Source organism: Cupressus sempervirens, chromosome 1, assembly GCF_028749045.1.
Source record: "Cupressus sempervirens isolate cs-2001-9-10 chromosome 1, ASM2874904v1, whole genome shotgun sequence".
NCBI classification, from domain to species: Eukaryota; Viridiplantae; Streptophyta; class Pinopsida; order Cupressales; family Cupressaceae; genus Cupressus; species Cupressus sempervirens.
The window spans coordinates 325,537,837-325,555,053 of NC_143118.1; positions in this window are offsets into that span (position 1 = coordinate 325,537,837).

Sequence of the window (17,217 nt, forward strand, 5' to 3'; positions counted from 1 at the left end):
TAATGGAGGGATTGGAAGTTTACAAGTGCACAATCAGAGATAAGGTTTTCAGCAAGTAACTGCTAAACCATCAAGGAAGATAAATAAACAAATGTTCATTCATGAAGTCATAAGGGTTGATTAAGTAGTAGATAAAGACTGGAATTTATTGCAATCAAGCAAAAAGATATTGTGCATAACCAATAATATGTGCAAGTTGAAATCAAAATGTTGAATGAATAATTTCTAGATTAAGTTTTGATTGTTCAAACAACAAGTAGTATTAGTTACAAGTTTTTTATGATGCAATTAACAAGAGCTTCAAGGTAATCATGATTTTTAGAGTTTGAAGTAAAAGATGCTACAAGATACTAGAAAATTGAGTATCTATAGGATAAGTTTCAAAGAACTAATGTTTTCCAAATCAAAAAATGAATAGGATATAGGAGAGATAAACCCAAATAAATGGTGCTATTATGATAGAATTTTAGTTTGAACACTTGGAAATTTTGTTGAAAACTATGATATATTTTTTCTTCATTGTTTGTAGCATAATAAGAAAAACCCAATTCATTAAACCAATATTTCCATGAGTGATCATTTTGTGTGCAAGCATATCATGTGCTATTTCAAAGAAGCAGTAAGATCTTTTACATATGAAACCCTTAAATGCAACCCTTAAAATTTATAGCTCCTAAATTTCTTACATAAAAGTAAGAAAATCTATTAACTTATAGTGGATGAAGTGTATCGACAAAATATTTATCAGAATCGGTGACCATTCATTAGTGTAAAGAAGATGTTGTTGGGGAAGGAGATAAAGGTTCAGAAAGGCAAATAAAAATTCACATTTAGATATGGTTTAAAGTTTGTATTTTTTATTTGTTACCAAGAATACAAAGAGGAATTGAGTTATTCTTGTAAGGAATAAGATTGTTGAAGTTTACAACGATAAAGTTGGAAACATGAAATTAGCATCAAAGAATAAACCAAAATAAACACATGAAATGAAAGACAAAGATTCAAGCAGTCATGGAATGAAGAATCTCCAACCAAACAATAGTTCAAACACTCACAATTATAACCAGAAAATAATAAAAATGGAAAACAACTACCCATCATGAAGAATAGTACTCATGACTTCATAGATCAAGAAGCTTACAACAAACTATGTCATGAACATAGAATAGTAAAAGAATGTTACAGCTATAGCAAATTATAAAATATGGAACAAAATAGAGGTCAAGAACTTACAATAAGAAACTCTAGCATTTATAGCAAGGAATAACTCCAGCACAAGCTTGTGCCATGAAGAAACTCACTCACAAAATGAAGAGACCAGTAGTCATGAAATAACCATACCAGTCACAACAAACAAAGCTCACAACATCAACAAAGAGCTATAATGGCGTCCAAGAGCCACCAGTGAAAGAGAAGAAACCAAAACATCAAAAAAGACTAGAAACCCATGAGGAATCATAACTCATAGCTATAACCATGAAAAAAAACAACCTGTTATTGAACCATAATAGCCCAATCAAAGCTCATGGCTTAAAGAACTCAAATACACTAGCACGCATGGTGACCATAGAAGCAGAGCCACAAAATGGAGATGGAGAGTCATGGCGTCCAACAAAAAAATAACATCTCATCAAGTACATCAACCATGAGGGATTTAGAAAAGGGTGTTGTTAGCTAGAAGAAATGAATGTCACACTATTTCTAATACCCAATAGTAAGCTCATGGCAAAAAAAGAAAACCAGTGAGAAAACCCACTCATGGCTAGAAGAAATGGAGAGCCACGAAATGAAGGAAACCCACTCATCGCTAGAACAATGAAAGCCCAGCACTCATGGCTACCATTGAAATATCAAGAGCTTATGGCATAGTGATAGCCTAGTGGTCTGATGTGAATCAACATCATGATGGAGATTCACCATGGCGTCAAAGACTAGATAGCAGTGCAAAAAAAACTCGCAAAACCCAGAGTTTCTTGCAATTTAGCTTAGGGTTTCTTTGAACCCTATTTCCTCTCTTTCCATGAATCAAGAAGTGAACAAATAAAATAAATATCTAACATTCCTTTGTTATGTATGCCCAAATATGTTAAAATGAATAAGATTTCAGGTCCGCATAACTTAGATTTTGAGGAGAATGATAAAAGTTATTAATTGAAATAGTAGTATAAGACTCAACCTTTAAAAGTCTTTTATGATTATTTTTATTAATAACTTTTATTATTGTTGCATATTTTGTTTCATTGTAAGATATTACTATTATAGTTGATGAAATATAAATCAACTATTTTATAATTATTATTTTTAAATGCAACAAGTAATAGAAATGGTTAACTAGGATATTTTTAGCTTAAAGGTATTGTCAAGAGGGAGTTAACATTTTAAATACCTAAATGCAAGGATAAGGGGTCCAGTGGCTATTTTTGGACTTACAAACTATGGAGTCAATTATGGGTCTTATTTTGGCAAGATATGGAGTAGTTAAGGCCAGTTTTGCATGGAGTTTATTTGGGAGCCTATTTTATGCATATTTTGCATATTTTTGAGCAATTTCATATGTTATATTTTTGGATTGATTTTGAGATCTAAGTTAGGGTTTTGTGAATTATTTTGAAGAGATGGAGGCATTTTTCCAGTTGGCTATCAGTTGGACAGGTGTTTGAGAACAATTTTTAGGGGTTTCTTCACAGTTTTGATCAATTTTGACTTATTTTTTCCATGCATTTTTTTGATATCCGAATTAGAGTTTTGAGCTCTATTTATTGTAAATTCACCTCATTATTGGCATCTTATTTTGGGTTCAAATTTTTTGTGGATTGCAAATTTTGAGTTGATTGTAAGAGCATTTTGTAATAGAGATTTTTTTAGCATTGATTATACAGATTTAGCAGTTCCTTCTCATTGGTTTTTTTGCAATATTATGGGTCCTTTACTTTTATATTGTGTTCATCCTTCATTAAAGCTATATTGCTTATTGCATATTTGAATTTGGATACTTGTAATTGCAGGTCTTTGTTTGTGTCCTTATTCTTTTTGTAGATAATTGGCAAAAGCTATGCTTTCCTTTCAAAGCAGAAGATTTTGGGTCCTTGCATAGAATCACTTTTGTAGCTGCATGTTTGTCTAAGTATTATAAATCATTTTTATTATGGGTAACTTGTGTTGATTTGATTCAAGTTACATATGAATCATTGGTGTATCACCTTATCTAGGTTTAGTATCTGTTGTTTTCATTATTCTCATCCCTCTTCCCATATACAATTTAGTTTTTTAGGTGATCATTATTTAGGAACTGACCTAGCTTCTAGAGATTTATCTCTCATTTTAGGACAACCCACCACCTGAGAGAGTTTCCATGTTTCAACAAGATAGCTAGATTTTGCATCTCGCTATAGGTGCAATCCTGATTGACAATAATTTTTGGCATGCCCATTGGGACCCCAATCTACTTCACAGTTCTCTAAATTACAAGATTTTACTATTTTTTTTGTGTAAACATTAGTATTCCAACCTTTTTGAAGGTAATTTCTATTAGTACTTGGCAACTCTATTTTGATGGCTTAGCGTAGTTACAATTACAGTATTGGTGATTCTATTAATGAGAAGAAGAACACCACGGGTTACAAGAGGAACGTCTGCTTCATTGTCTAAATTAGATTTGTCTACATTTGAAAATCCTATTATTAAGGATCAGCCCACAAATTTAGAGGAATCTAAAATAATTATTGAACATATTAGTTTTCCTAAAGATTTGAGTGTTCTTGATAATTATGAATCTAAATTGCCCATTTATTAGGAACTAGCAAGGGATCAATTTGCCTTTGTAGCATCTATAAGTGGTACTCCAACTATTGTTCAAAGGTTAAAAACATATTAGTGAAAGGTAAATCAGCTAAACCAACTTTTATTGCCACTTTTAATACAACAACAATTACCACTAGTTCATCAAATGGCCCAAAATTTTCCATTTGTAGCCTTCAATGCTGGTAGCCCTTTACAAATTTCTTCTCATCATGATATTCCACTTGCAGCATTAAAAATTATGTCATATTTTACTAGTGAAAATCATGTTTCAGCAGTGGAACACATCAGGGATATAGCTAGTCTTTGTGGATTGCATCAAGTTCAACATGAGGATGTGGCCTTAAAGTTATTAGTAGCCTCTTTTAGAGGAAAAACATTAATTTGGTTTTGAATTTTAATGATAAATTCAATTTATTCATGGGACACATTGGGAAGCTTATTCATCAACAAGTTTGAGGATAAGTCTGATAATCTCTCATTGGTTGAATAGTTGACTATCATCAAAAGGAATCCTAATGAGCATATTTCTAATTTTAACTTTTGTTTTCAGCAAACTTGGGACAAAATTCTAGCATTTGTTAAACCTTCTAATGACTATGCATTCTTATTTTATTTGAAGGCTTTTAATAGTGATATTTCAGTTATGATACAATCTATGGGAGGGTGTATTATGCTTGATGCATTTGATATCAATGTAAGAGCTTAAAACAATTTGATACAAGCTAGCAAGTTACCTCCCAGGCCTGCAATGCCTTATTTTATAGAAATACAGGTAGTTGTACTAGTTATTATACCACCATTAGCTATCGTTCCACCTATTCCAACATTACCAGCATTTAATATGCAATTTGTAGCATAAGAACACATTGCTACAACTCCTATCAAAAAGTTAAAAGAGAAGAATTTGGATTTAGTGGAGAAAAGTGATAGTATGATGTGAAATTTTCAAAGTTATGGAAATGAAATAATAAACTTGAAGAGGCAACAAGGTCAACACAATAAGCCTAATCAAGCTTCCTATTAGGAAAATAGGCAATCAAATCAAGCTTTGGGATCAAACTAGTCAAGGCAAGCTCAAGGATAACAAATAAACTATGGTCAAAGAGCTAGTCATCCCTACAATTATGCAACTCCTAGTACTTCTAAAGAGTTGGTAGTTGTTCCTCAAAACAACTATGCACATGATGAGGAGTGGTGCAATACTTGTAACACTAGTCATTTTTAGCTTGATTGTGCACATGTGCTTGAGGCAAGAAGACAAGATGTTCTTAAAGGACAACAAGTAACTATTCAAGGAGAAATCCATTGTGATCAAATGCAACAAGGTAACCTAGATGCTACTTTACTAAATTTTAATGAAGATGAAGCTGTTATAGTAGAAAATTTGATCCAAACCAATTTTTGAGACCTGAAGCAATGGGCACAAGGTCAAAGAGCCAGGCTGCAAATGATAAGAACATACTGATAAGGTACAACAACAAGTTGATAAGGAAAAATAATAGTAGATTAACATTGTTAATACTCAACTAGGACCTTCAAATGTACAAAAGACACAATATGTGCCAAAAGGACAAGGACAACAAATGAAAGCTCAAAAGATAATTTTACAACCATCACAACAAAAAAGGATCCTTCTATACCAAAACATCAGCCCAAGGTTAGTACACAAAATTTTAATATCATTGAGAATTTGAAGAAGATTCATGTTCTTATTTATATGTGGGATGTTTTAGCACTCCCAGGTCAAAAATATATGCTACAAGAAGCATTATGATCACTTACCTTGTATGATGATGCTTTAGCACACCAAAATTCTAAAGTCCTAATGACTACAAATGTTAATACAAACCAACAACCATCCAAGCTAGTCAAACCACCACCTTTTTATGTTACAGTCATAATAGACAAGTACCTTGTTCATAATAGCATGATAGATTCGGATGCAACTAGCTCATTTATGCTAACAAAAATTGTAGACCAACTAGGCCTCAAATATGAGACCTTTGAGAAAGGGGTAGTTCAACTAGGTGGGATAGCTATTGAAATAGTTGGAGTTATAAGGAACTTTGATTTCACCTTGCATTCTTGTCCTAGCTTTTCAGTCCCTATGGATATATACATCATTGACTTGCCTCCCTATTTTTTCATATGTTTATCACGAGATTTCACTGCCAAAATAAGAGGTTATTTATCTACAGATTGGTCTCATGTGTTTTATTGCACTAAGTATGGCACTAAAGTCACAATTCCATCTGAACCTATTGTAAAGGATTACATCGAACATCATATTGTCAGTACTAAAAATGACACAACAACTATTTTATATGATCAAGAGGAAATTGCTATGTTTCAGAAGCCTAAAAGATAGATAGACAATATTCCTGATGTATTATTGGATGTATGGGCTACTGAAAATGTTGAAATTACGGAAGAACATGTTGAAGAACCAAGTCTAGGAAATCATGTTATTCATAAGACTACTGATTTTTTGCCAAATGTCATGAAAAGTGCAGATTTAAGTTTAGGACAGCAAGACAATGTTGTTTGGAAGTTGTTTTTTGATGGTTCACATAGAAAAAATGGTGCAGGAGGAGGTTGTATGTTGATTTCAGTAGCAAATGAAAAGTATTATGCGTCTTTTAGATTTACTTTTAGTTCTACCAATAATGTTGTTGAATATGAAGCATTTGTGAATGGATTAAAATGGGTCATAAAGCGAGGTATCAATTGCTTACAAATTCTTGGGGATTCTGAATTGATTGTTAACCAAGTTAGAAGCATCCATTCAACCAAAAATGATCTATTGAAAATTTATAAGCATGTTGTGTGAGATTTAATTGAAGGGTTTGAAGCTTTTAGCTTGCAATTTATTCCTAGAAATCAGAATAAACATGTTGACAAACTTGTTGCAATTGGTGCATAATATGATATGCCATCTAAAATCAATCAAGATAAAGGAAATAATCATGTAAAGTTATTATCAGACCTGTGTACCAAATAATGTTGAAAGTTGGCAAGTTTTTGAATCTGACTAGCATATTGTTAATTTTTTAAGAGAAGAAGCTGAATTTTCTCAACCTAACCAATGGAAATTGTAGGATTAGTATGATGATCAAATAATTCAATTAAGGAAAAACAAGATGCCTAAGCGTTAGTAACTTTAGAATCTATTTTTAATACTAATGATCAGTTTAAAAAGGATAAATTTAGCTTGTAGATCAAAGAATATCACTATGAAGAAATTGAAGTTACAAAGGATAAATGTTGAAACTTGGAAAGGTATGTACTCTTGAAGAGTGTCAAGCTTTTGTTAATTTATGCCATGAATTCCATGATATTATTGCTCGGAATTGTTCAGATCTAAAGGAATTTGATCCTGATATTGCTCAACATACCATTGAATAAGAACCTAGTGCAAAACCAATTAGACAAAAATAAAGTCCAATAAATCCAAAGTTAGAGCCTCTTATGATCAAAGAGTTGAATAAGTTAATTGAGAGAAATATTATAGTACCTATTAAGCATACTTCTTGGGTGTCAAATATGGTTCTAGTAAGGAAGAAGAATGGAGAAATTAGATTGTGTGTTGATTTTCATGACTTAAATAGAGCTTCATTGAAGGATAGACATCCTTTTCCTTCAATGGAAAAAATTTTACAAGTCATTTCAAGTTCAAAACAATTTTCATTGTTGGATGGTTTCTCTAGTTATAACCAGATCTTGGTTAAGGAATAAGAAAGATATAAAACAACATTTGCAACTAAATGGGAAACTATGGCTTATCAGAAGATGTCATTTGGTTTGTTAAATTTAGGTGCAACCTTTCATAAAGCAATAGATAAGGCTTTATTAAACGTAATGTATAGGTTTGTACTTGTTTATCCTGATGACATTCCTATTTTTTCAAAGAATGCATTAGATCACTTTCAACACTTAAGGGTGATATTTGAGAGATGTAGGGAATATGGTATTTCCTTGAATCCAAAGTAAAGTGTTTTTTTCTATCCATAAGGGTAAGTAGTTTGGATTTATTGTTTCTAAATAAGGCATTACCATTGAGCCTAAAAGAGTAAGTGCAATTCTTGCTCTACCACTTCCAACTCATAAAAAAAGACTTCAAAGCTTCCTAGGTAGGAATAACTTTGTGAGGAGATTCATTCTAAATATTGTTGAATTATTAATGTCATTAACAACTATGCTAATAAAGGGTATGGTTTTAGCTAGACAAAAGAAGGTAAACATATTTTTGAGCTGATAAAAGAAGCATTTGTTGATGCTCCTACATTGTTAAATCTGATTTTTACAAAAGATTTCAAATTATATGCCTATGGAAACATTGATAGCATTGTTACCATGTTATTACAATAGAATGATGAAGGTTTCAAATATCCATTAGCATTTTTTAGTCAAGGACTTAAATATTATGAACTACATTATACATTTGTTGAGAAACATATTCTTGTTGTCATAAGAAGTCTAAAAAGTTTCAGGCATATGCTTTCATATAATAAAATTAAACTAATGGTTGCTCACCCTTATGATAAAGATTTTTTATTAAACAAAGATCTGAACACTAAAGAGTAGGTTGGATCACAAAAGTAATGGAATATGACATTGAGATCAAAGTAACTAAGCGGGTAAGAGGTAAGGGTTTATGCAAACAGCTGGCTAGAAACAAAGATAATAATTTATTAGTGATGATGATTTTTTTTAGCCTTTCTAGATGATGAACAACTTGTTGTCCATAATATTCAGAATGATTGGGTGGATGATATGATTAATTTCTTGCAAACATGACATTTTCCTAAAGGTTTAGAAAGGTCAAAATGGAGGTATTATAGATTGCAAGCTATTCCTTGTTGTTTGATGAATGGTATTTTATTTAAGAAAGATTTTCAAGGTGTTTTGTTGAGATTTATTAAACCAAATCAAATTGAGCATATTTTACATTAGTTTCATGAAGGGCCAACTGGAGGCCACTTCTCACCAAGAGTTGTAGCTCTTAAAGTGATGAAGGTAGGCTATTATTGGCCAAGTGTGTTTAAATATGCACATTCTTGGGTGAGAAAGTGTAGGCAATATTCAATTTTTGTTGGTAAAGAGAAATTAGTAGTGCTACCCTTGTAGCCTATTCAGGTGGACTAACCATTTGTGAAATGGATTCTAGACATTATTGGCATCATTAACACACCTTCAAGTACAGGTCATAAGTGGGTATCGACATCAACTAATTATTTTACAAAGTGGACAAAAGTAGTGGCTCTTAGAGATGCAAATGAGACTAATGTTTTAAATTTCTATGATGATTTAGTTTGTAGATTTGGCATACCAAATTCAATTATTTCAAACAACACATTTGCATTTATAGGAAACAAAATTGCAGAATGGGATGTTAAGAAAGGTGTGTATCTGAATACTTCATCAAATTACTATCCACAGTGTAATGGGTAAGCTTAGTCCACTAAAAATAACTTTATTCATGTTATAAAGAAAAAATTAGAAGGGAATCAGGGTTCTTTGCATGAAAAGTTGAAATTAGCACCGTGGGATGATAGGATAACTCCTAAAAGATCAACTACTATATCTCCTTATATGTTGGTTTATGGGGAAGAAGCTAGATTACCTATCCAAGTTGAGTTTCCAACATTAGATTTTACGCATCAATTAGACATGGTTGATGAAGAGCCTATGACTCTAAGGCTAGCTCAACCCACTAGATTAGAGGATAAAAGAAGGGGTGCTTTGCAAAAGATTAAACATCATCAAGCTTAGATGAAAAGAACATTTGATAAGAAAGCATCTCCTAAAAATTTCCAGCTAGGAGACATAGTATTGAAATGAAATGAATTGAAAAGTAGGCTTGGGAAGCATATGAAGTTCAATGTTATGTGGGCTGGTCTGTTTATCATAATGGGAAGTGCACCACACAATGCTTTCCATTTGTCTATACTTGAAGGAAAGGAGTTGTGAATCCTAGTTAATGGGATTCACCTCAAGTGATGCTTCTAAGGTATTTTTTAGATTTCAATAAGTTCCTTGACACAATAGAATAGAGGTATGTTTCAATTTTTTAAGATTTTAATAAGTGTTGTTTTAGCACATCCAATTTCAGTTTTAGTGTGTTAGTCATTAGTTGTTAGTAATAAAAATGAAGACTACAACACATCATTATCAATCTGCCATCAATGCATGAGGTACATATCACACAAAGCATGTAATAGATTCTAACACCTTGAATCATACATACTCCATGAGTTTATAACAAGTTCATAATGACATGGTATAGTTTTCAGCCATTCAGGTGTAAAGAAATCAGAAAAATATTCATGCATATTATTGGTACAAATTCTTTTGAATCAATCTTAGAAAAATAACAAGTACTAATTATGATTTTTGAGTTATAGTTGATTTGAAAAGTATCTTGAGGAAAAATAGTAATATGATGCATTATTCATCATCATATTTGACTGATATACCACTGTAATAAAAAAACATAAAGATACCAAAAAATAGGAGATGTGGTCACTCCAAGACAACTGGTATATCACCCCAATATAACCATAAATGACACACTAGGTTGTTGTTATGATGCAAGGTATAGTTTCAAGTTCTACAATTGAGTTTTATAGTTTTTTTAAGTATGTTTTCAATCAAATTTATAAGTTGTCATAACAGCTAGCAGTTATTAGCCTTCACAACTAGGATACAATTGTTATGCCACAAAAAATAGATCATAAAATGAAACTATATACATCTCTTTGCTATGATACAACTACATCATGATTATCAAAATGAACAACTACAGAATCCCATGGAAGCTTACAGATCTAGTTCAAGTTTTTAATTTTAGTTTCAGTTTTAGTTTGGTGTGGTGTGGTGTGTTTCTTTCAACGAGTGTGTTTCAATTTTTCTGGTTTGATAGTTTTCTAAAAGTTTGAGAAAGTTCATTTTTATAAATGCCAAAGATAACAATGTTTCCAAAGGATATGCATAAGGTAGCTGATCTATTATTTTTTAGAAGGAAAACACCCCTAAGAAGTCACCAAAAATGTTACCAATTTAGCCTACCTCCTAAATTTCTTTGTTAAGCTTTCTTATATACTACACTATGTGTTTTAAATTGTTGATCATACATATTACAGAATGGCCTGGATGAAAAATATAAAATATAGAAACTAATAAAAAAGAGAAATTGACCATTTTTTACTCAAGATACATATAAGTACCAAACTAGTACACTTTATTGAAATATATTTTAGAACTATTTTGATAAAGTACAAAATGTTCAAATTTTAGATAGTTTTTAATACAATGCATTCAGATATACCACAAGTCATGGTAGCTCCTAATATAATATTTGAATAAACACATTGCATAAATGAAAAATTATTGGATAAATAAGGGGAAGAACCTCCATTACATAAATGGAAGGATCATTGATCCAAATGTTGAAGAAGATTTAAGCCTGCATCTTCATCTTTGAATAAACTTGTAAAATGTAAAGAAAATGATCAACTCATATGAACTGAGAAATGGGAACCATTCCAATTATCTCCACACTACTTAGTATTCCTAAAACATGATTATTTATATAAAAACATTAAAAGATGCAAAGTCAATAGAAATATCTAAAAGAAAAACAAGTTTTATGCTAATAAAAAAATAAGTTTTATGCTAATAAGTTTGTTTCATTTTCAAATATATGTATGAAGTTTTAGGTTATTAAAGGACCATGCATAAGATACATGCATGAAACCTTTCAAATGAGATTTATAGAGGCCAAGACTAAAGGACTAAAGAGACTATTGAAGGGACACACATAAACTACAGGCATAAACCCTTATGGTCGAATCATGTAGAGGTGAAGATTGAAGACACAAGGAGACTGTCAAAGAGACATACATAAATTACAAGTATGAAACCTTTCATTTAAATCATGGAGGGATTAGAAGTCTAAAAGTGCACAATTAGAGATAAAGTTTTCAAAAAGTAACCAGAGCCACAAGCTAAATCAGAAAAGAAGATGCTAAAACAAATGGTCATTCATGAAGTCATAAGGGTTGATTTAGTAGCAGATAAAGCATAAAGATATTGTGCATAACCAATAATATGTGCAAGTTGAAATCAAAATGTAGAATCAGTAATTTCCATATTAAGTTCTAATTGTTCAAACAAAAAGGAGTATCAGTTACAAGTTTGTTTATGATGCAATTAACAAGAGCTTCTGTTAGAATCTGATAAGATTAATAACCCAGAAAACTAGTGCAAAGAGTAAATATCTAAACTATGAATTCAAATGATACAAAATCAAAATAGCATCATAGAGTTAGTCTCCAAGAGAGTAATGCAAATGTTGGAAGCAAAATAGCATTAAGAGAATGCAAAAATAAGAGCTACAAATACAAGCCAGGTAGCATGCTTATATAGGCTAGGAAGAGGGAGGAGGTGGCAACACCAACCAATGAGGAGCAACCATCTATCGGACTAAAGATAGCAAAGTATCTTCCCAAGATAGCTAATTGATGCTCACATGTAGGAAGGTGACACCTCACAACCATTCACGTAATAAGACATGCTTTATTAACCTAAGTGAGATTATTAAAAGTGTAGGAAAAACCTAGCAAAATAAGAAAAATAAAAAAGTTACACTAACACCCCCCCATAAGCGAAGCTTAGGTGGATGTAGAAATGGGTCCCGGAAACAAGGCCTGATCAGGTACCTAATACAATAAAAAGAACTAGATGAAGGAAACTAAGCCTCCAATCTAGGAAATGTCCCAAAGAGAGGAACAAAAAAGAGCATGAAGCATCTCCGAAGCATGAAGCTGCAAACTCTGTCAAAATGTTGATCTGTAGAACCTCCATGGAAATAGAAGGTATGAACCATCAACCAAAGAAGCATAGAACAACAAGTGAAACCCCCAAAATGTTGAACAGGGAGAGGGGTGACAGGAACACTGAAATTCAATGCCAAAAACATCTGCAAGAAGAAGAATCGGGAACACCAATAGTGCAATAGAAGTACAAGCATAGGATAAAGAGTGGTGTCACTGACACACTACATGGGCTAATGTCATGGAAGAAAAATTCACTTGACAAAGGTGGATGAGCACAAAATGGCAAAACATCATGACCCCCCATGGCACTTTATAACTGAGTGCGAGTATAGACAAACACAAGGTGTACAAGATCCCAGATATGCAAAAGTAGGCACTTTATCTCAGTGCATTTATAGAAAAAGGAATGCAACAGAATAGAAGCATACAATGCTCAAAAATCAGAAAGAAGAGTGAGCCAAAAGAACAAAAGAAGAGATTCCAGGACCTGTAGAATCCAAGTAATCCGCTAGAGTGCGAAAGTGTAAAACTCGAAGGAGAAAGAACCTGGAGTAGAATCTGGATAAAAGATCTTCGTAACTGAATAACTCACAGAACCATCTTTCCAATGATATCTAGCGAGCCCAGAAAAGAGTCCGAATGAGCGAGATATGGCTCTCGGAAGGCAAAATAGAACATCTGGCTTTGACTGCCAAAATAGGCAACTAGACTGTAGCAAAAATAAAAAACACCTGTACCATCATCTCTGTCTCAGAACCAACTTTTTGATGCATTTTTCGAATCGAAAAAATACGTCTGTATGCTCAAGTTACGGAAGAAAAACCGACAGGCCCTCCTCATGAAGAGCATATGCTAAAATTAAAACTTGGGCACAATAATCAAGGAAACATATAGTACCACTACGATCTACTCAAAAAATCATGCACTTTCAAAAAAAGAATCACCTCAATACGAGGTCGTATGAGAAAGTTATGATCCTCTAAAGTTTCCAAAATGAGAACTGTGCACAGTCATGGCTGAGAATCTGCAATTTCTATAGAATTCATGCATGAAAATCAAAAAACAACTCCACTAGTGGATAGAGCACAAAAAAAAAAAGCCAAGTTCATAACAAGAATCATCAAAATCGGAGTCTGTATGAGCAAGAACGAGACATTTGAAAACTGCGTTCAAATCTGCGACTGCCAATGGAGAGGGGTATGGCTGTAGCTTTGCATGCTTGATTTTGCAAAATATATAGCTTGCATGCAAAATCTAAAAGATACCCAGATGGTTTTTTTGGGGCTGCGAACAAAACCCAGAAAGCGTTTTTCTTGCTAATGTACAGAAGATGTTGTAGTGTAAATCAGACGCCTTTAACAGTAAAAAAATAGCTCCAAAAATCAAAAATTACCCCAACAACCAAAATATGACATGCAAATGCTGGATCAGCTTCTTAAGTTCATCAATGGCATGCCGAAACCTACAAAACTGATTGAAAACTTCAAATATGCAAGTTGGTTGTCAGATTTGAGATTGAAACCCTAGAGAAAAATTGTTTTTGTCAAAACTTTTCTGATTCTCAGGATCATCCAAAGATGCAAGAGAAGAGCATACTTCATTTTTCAAAAAACTACAATAAAGTTTATTTGCCTCTCCCGAATCTCTCAAATAAGGAAACTAAAATCTACTCTTGCACATAGAAAAGCTCTAATACCATGTTAGAATCTGATAAGATTAATAACCCAGAAAACTAGTGCAAAGAGTAAATATCTAAACTATGAATGCAAATGATACAAAATCAAAATAGCATCATAGATTTAGTATCCAAGAGAGTAATGCAAATGTTGGAAGCAAAATAGCATTAAGAGAATGCAAAAATAAGAGCTACAAATACAAGCCAGGTAGCATGCTTATATAGGCTAGGAAGAGGGAGGAGGTGGCAACACCAACCAATGAGGAGCAACCATCTATCGGACTAAAGATAGCAAAGTATCTTCCCAAGATAGCTAATTGATGCTCACATGTAGGAAGGTGACACCTCACAACCATTCACCTAATAAGACATGCTTTATTAACCTAAGCGAGATTATTAAAAGTATAGGAAAAACCTAGCAAAATAAGAAAAATAAAAAAACTACACTAATAGCTTCAAGGTGATAATTATTTTTAGAGTTTGAAGTATAAGATGCTACACGATACTAGAAAATTAAGTATCTATAGTAGAAGTTTCAAAGAACTAATGTTTTCCAAATCAAAACATGAATAGGACATAAGAGAGATATAACCCAAATAAATGGTGCTATTATGATAGAATTTCAGTTTGAACACTTGGAAATTTTCTTGAAAACTATTATATATTTTGTCTTCATTGTTTGTAGCAAAATAAGAAAAACCCAATTCATTAAACCAATATTTCCATGAGTGATTAGTTTGCGTGCAAGCATATCATGTGCTATTTCAAAGAAGTATTAAGATCTTTTACATATGAAACCCTCAAATGAAAACCTTGAAATTTATAGCTCCTAAATTTCATACATAAAAGTAAGAAAATCTATTAACTTATAGCAGATGAAGTTTATCAATAAAATATTTATCAAAATCAATGACCATTTATTAGTGCAAAGAAGATGTTGTTGGGAAGGAGATAAAGGTTTAGAAAGACAAAAAAAAACACATTTAGATATTGTTAAAGTTTGTATTTTTTGTTTGTTGCCAAGAATCAAAAGAGTAATTGAGCTATTGCTATAAGGAATAAGATTTTTGAAGTTTACAATACGGTAAACTCGAAAACATGTAATCAGAATCAAACAATAAACCAAAACAAACCATGAAATGAAAGTCAAAGATTCAAGCAATCATGGAATGAAGAATCTACAACCAAATAATATTTCAAACACTCACAGTTATAACCAGCAAATAATGAAAATGGAAAACAATAGCCCAGCATGAAGAACAGTACTCATGACTTCATAGATCAAGATGCTTTCATCAAATTATGCCATGAACATAGAATAGTAAAAGGAAGTTACAGCTATAGCCCATCATAAAATATGGAACAAAATGGAGGTCAAGAACTTATAATAAGAGACTCCAATGTTTATAGTAAGGAATAACTCCAACAGAATCTCATGTCATGAAGAAACTCACTCACAAAATGAAGAGACCAGTAGTCATGAAACCACCATACCAATCACATCAAAAAAAGCTCACAGCATCAACAAAGAGCTATCATTGCATCCAAGAGCCACAAGTGAAAGAGAAGAAGCCATGACATCAACAAAGACTAGAAACCCGTGAGGAATCAGAGCTCATGGCTATAACCATGAAAGACGACAGCATGTTATTGAACTGCAATAGCCCAATCAAAGCTCATGGCTTAAAGAATTCAAATACACTAGCACTCATGGTGACCATTGAAGTAGAGCCACAAAATGGAGATGGAGAGTCATGGCGTCCAGCAAAAGAAAAACATCCCATCAAGTACGCAAACCATGAGGGATTCAACAAAGGGTGTTGTTAGCTAGAACAAATGAAGATCGCATTGGTTCTAATGCTCAATAGTAAGCTCATGGAAAACAAAGAAAACCCATGAGGAAACCCACTTACAACTAGAAGAAATGGAGAGCTACAAAATGAAGGAAACTCACTCATGGCTAGAACAATGAAAACCCAGCAATCATGGCTACCATGAAAATAGCAAGAGCTCATGGCATAGTGATAACCCAACACTCTGATATGAAACAACATGAAGATGGAGAATCACCATAGCATCAAAGACCAGATAGTAGTGTAGAAAATACTCATAAAACCTAGAGTTTCTTGTAATTTAGCTTAGGATTTCTTCAAACCCTATTTCCTCTTTTTCCATGAATCGACAAGTGAAAAAATGAAAGAAATATCTAACATTTCTTTGTTTTCTATGCCCAAATATATTAAAATGGAGAAGATTTCGAGTCTGCATAACTTAGATTTTGAGGAGAATGACACATAGATTTTGAGGAGAATGATAAAAGTTATTAATTGAAATAGTAGTATAAGACTCAACCTTTAAAAGTCTTTTAGGATTATTTTTATTAATAACTTTTATTATTGTTGCATTTTTTGCTTTATTGTAAGATATTATTATTATAGTTGATGAAATATAAATCAACTATTTTATAATTATTATTTTTTAATGCAACAAGTAATATAAAGGGTTAACTAGGCTATTTTTAGCTTAAAGGTATTGTCAAGAGGGAGTTAACATTTTAAATACCTAAATGCAAGGATAAGGGGTCCAGTGGCTATATTTGGACTTACAGATTGTGGAGTCAATTATGGGTCTATTTTTGGCAAGATATGGAGCAGTTAAGGCTAGTTTTGCAAGGAGTTTATTTGGGAGCTTGTTTTATGCATATTTTGCATATTTTTTAATAGTTTCACATGTCATATTTTTAGGTTGATTTCAAGATCTAAGTTAGGGTTTTGTGCATGATTTTGTAGAGATTGAAGCAGTTTTCTAGTTGGCTATTAGTTGAATAGGTGGTTAAGAGAAATTTTGTAGGGGTGTCTTCACAGTTTGGATCAATTCTGACTCATTTTTTCCATGCATATTTTT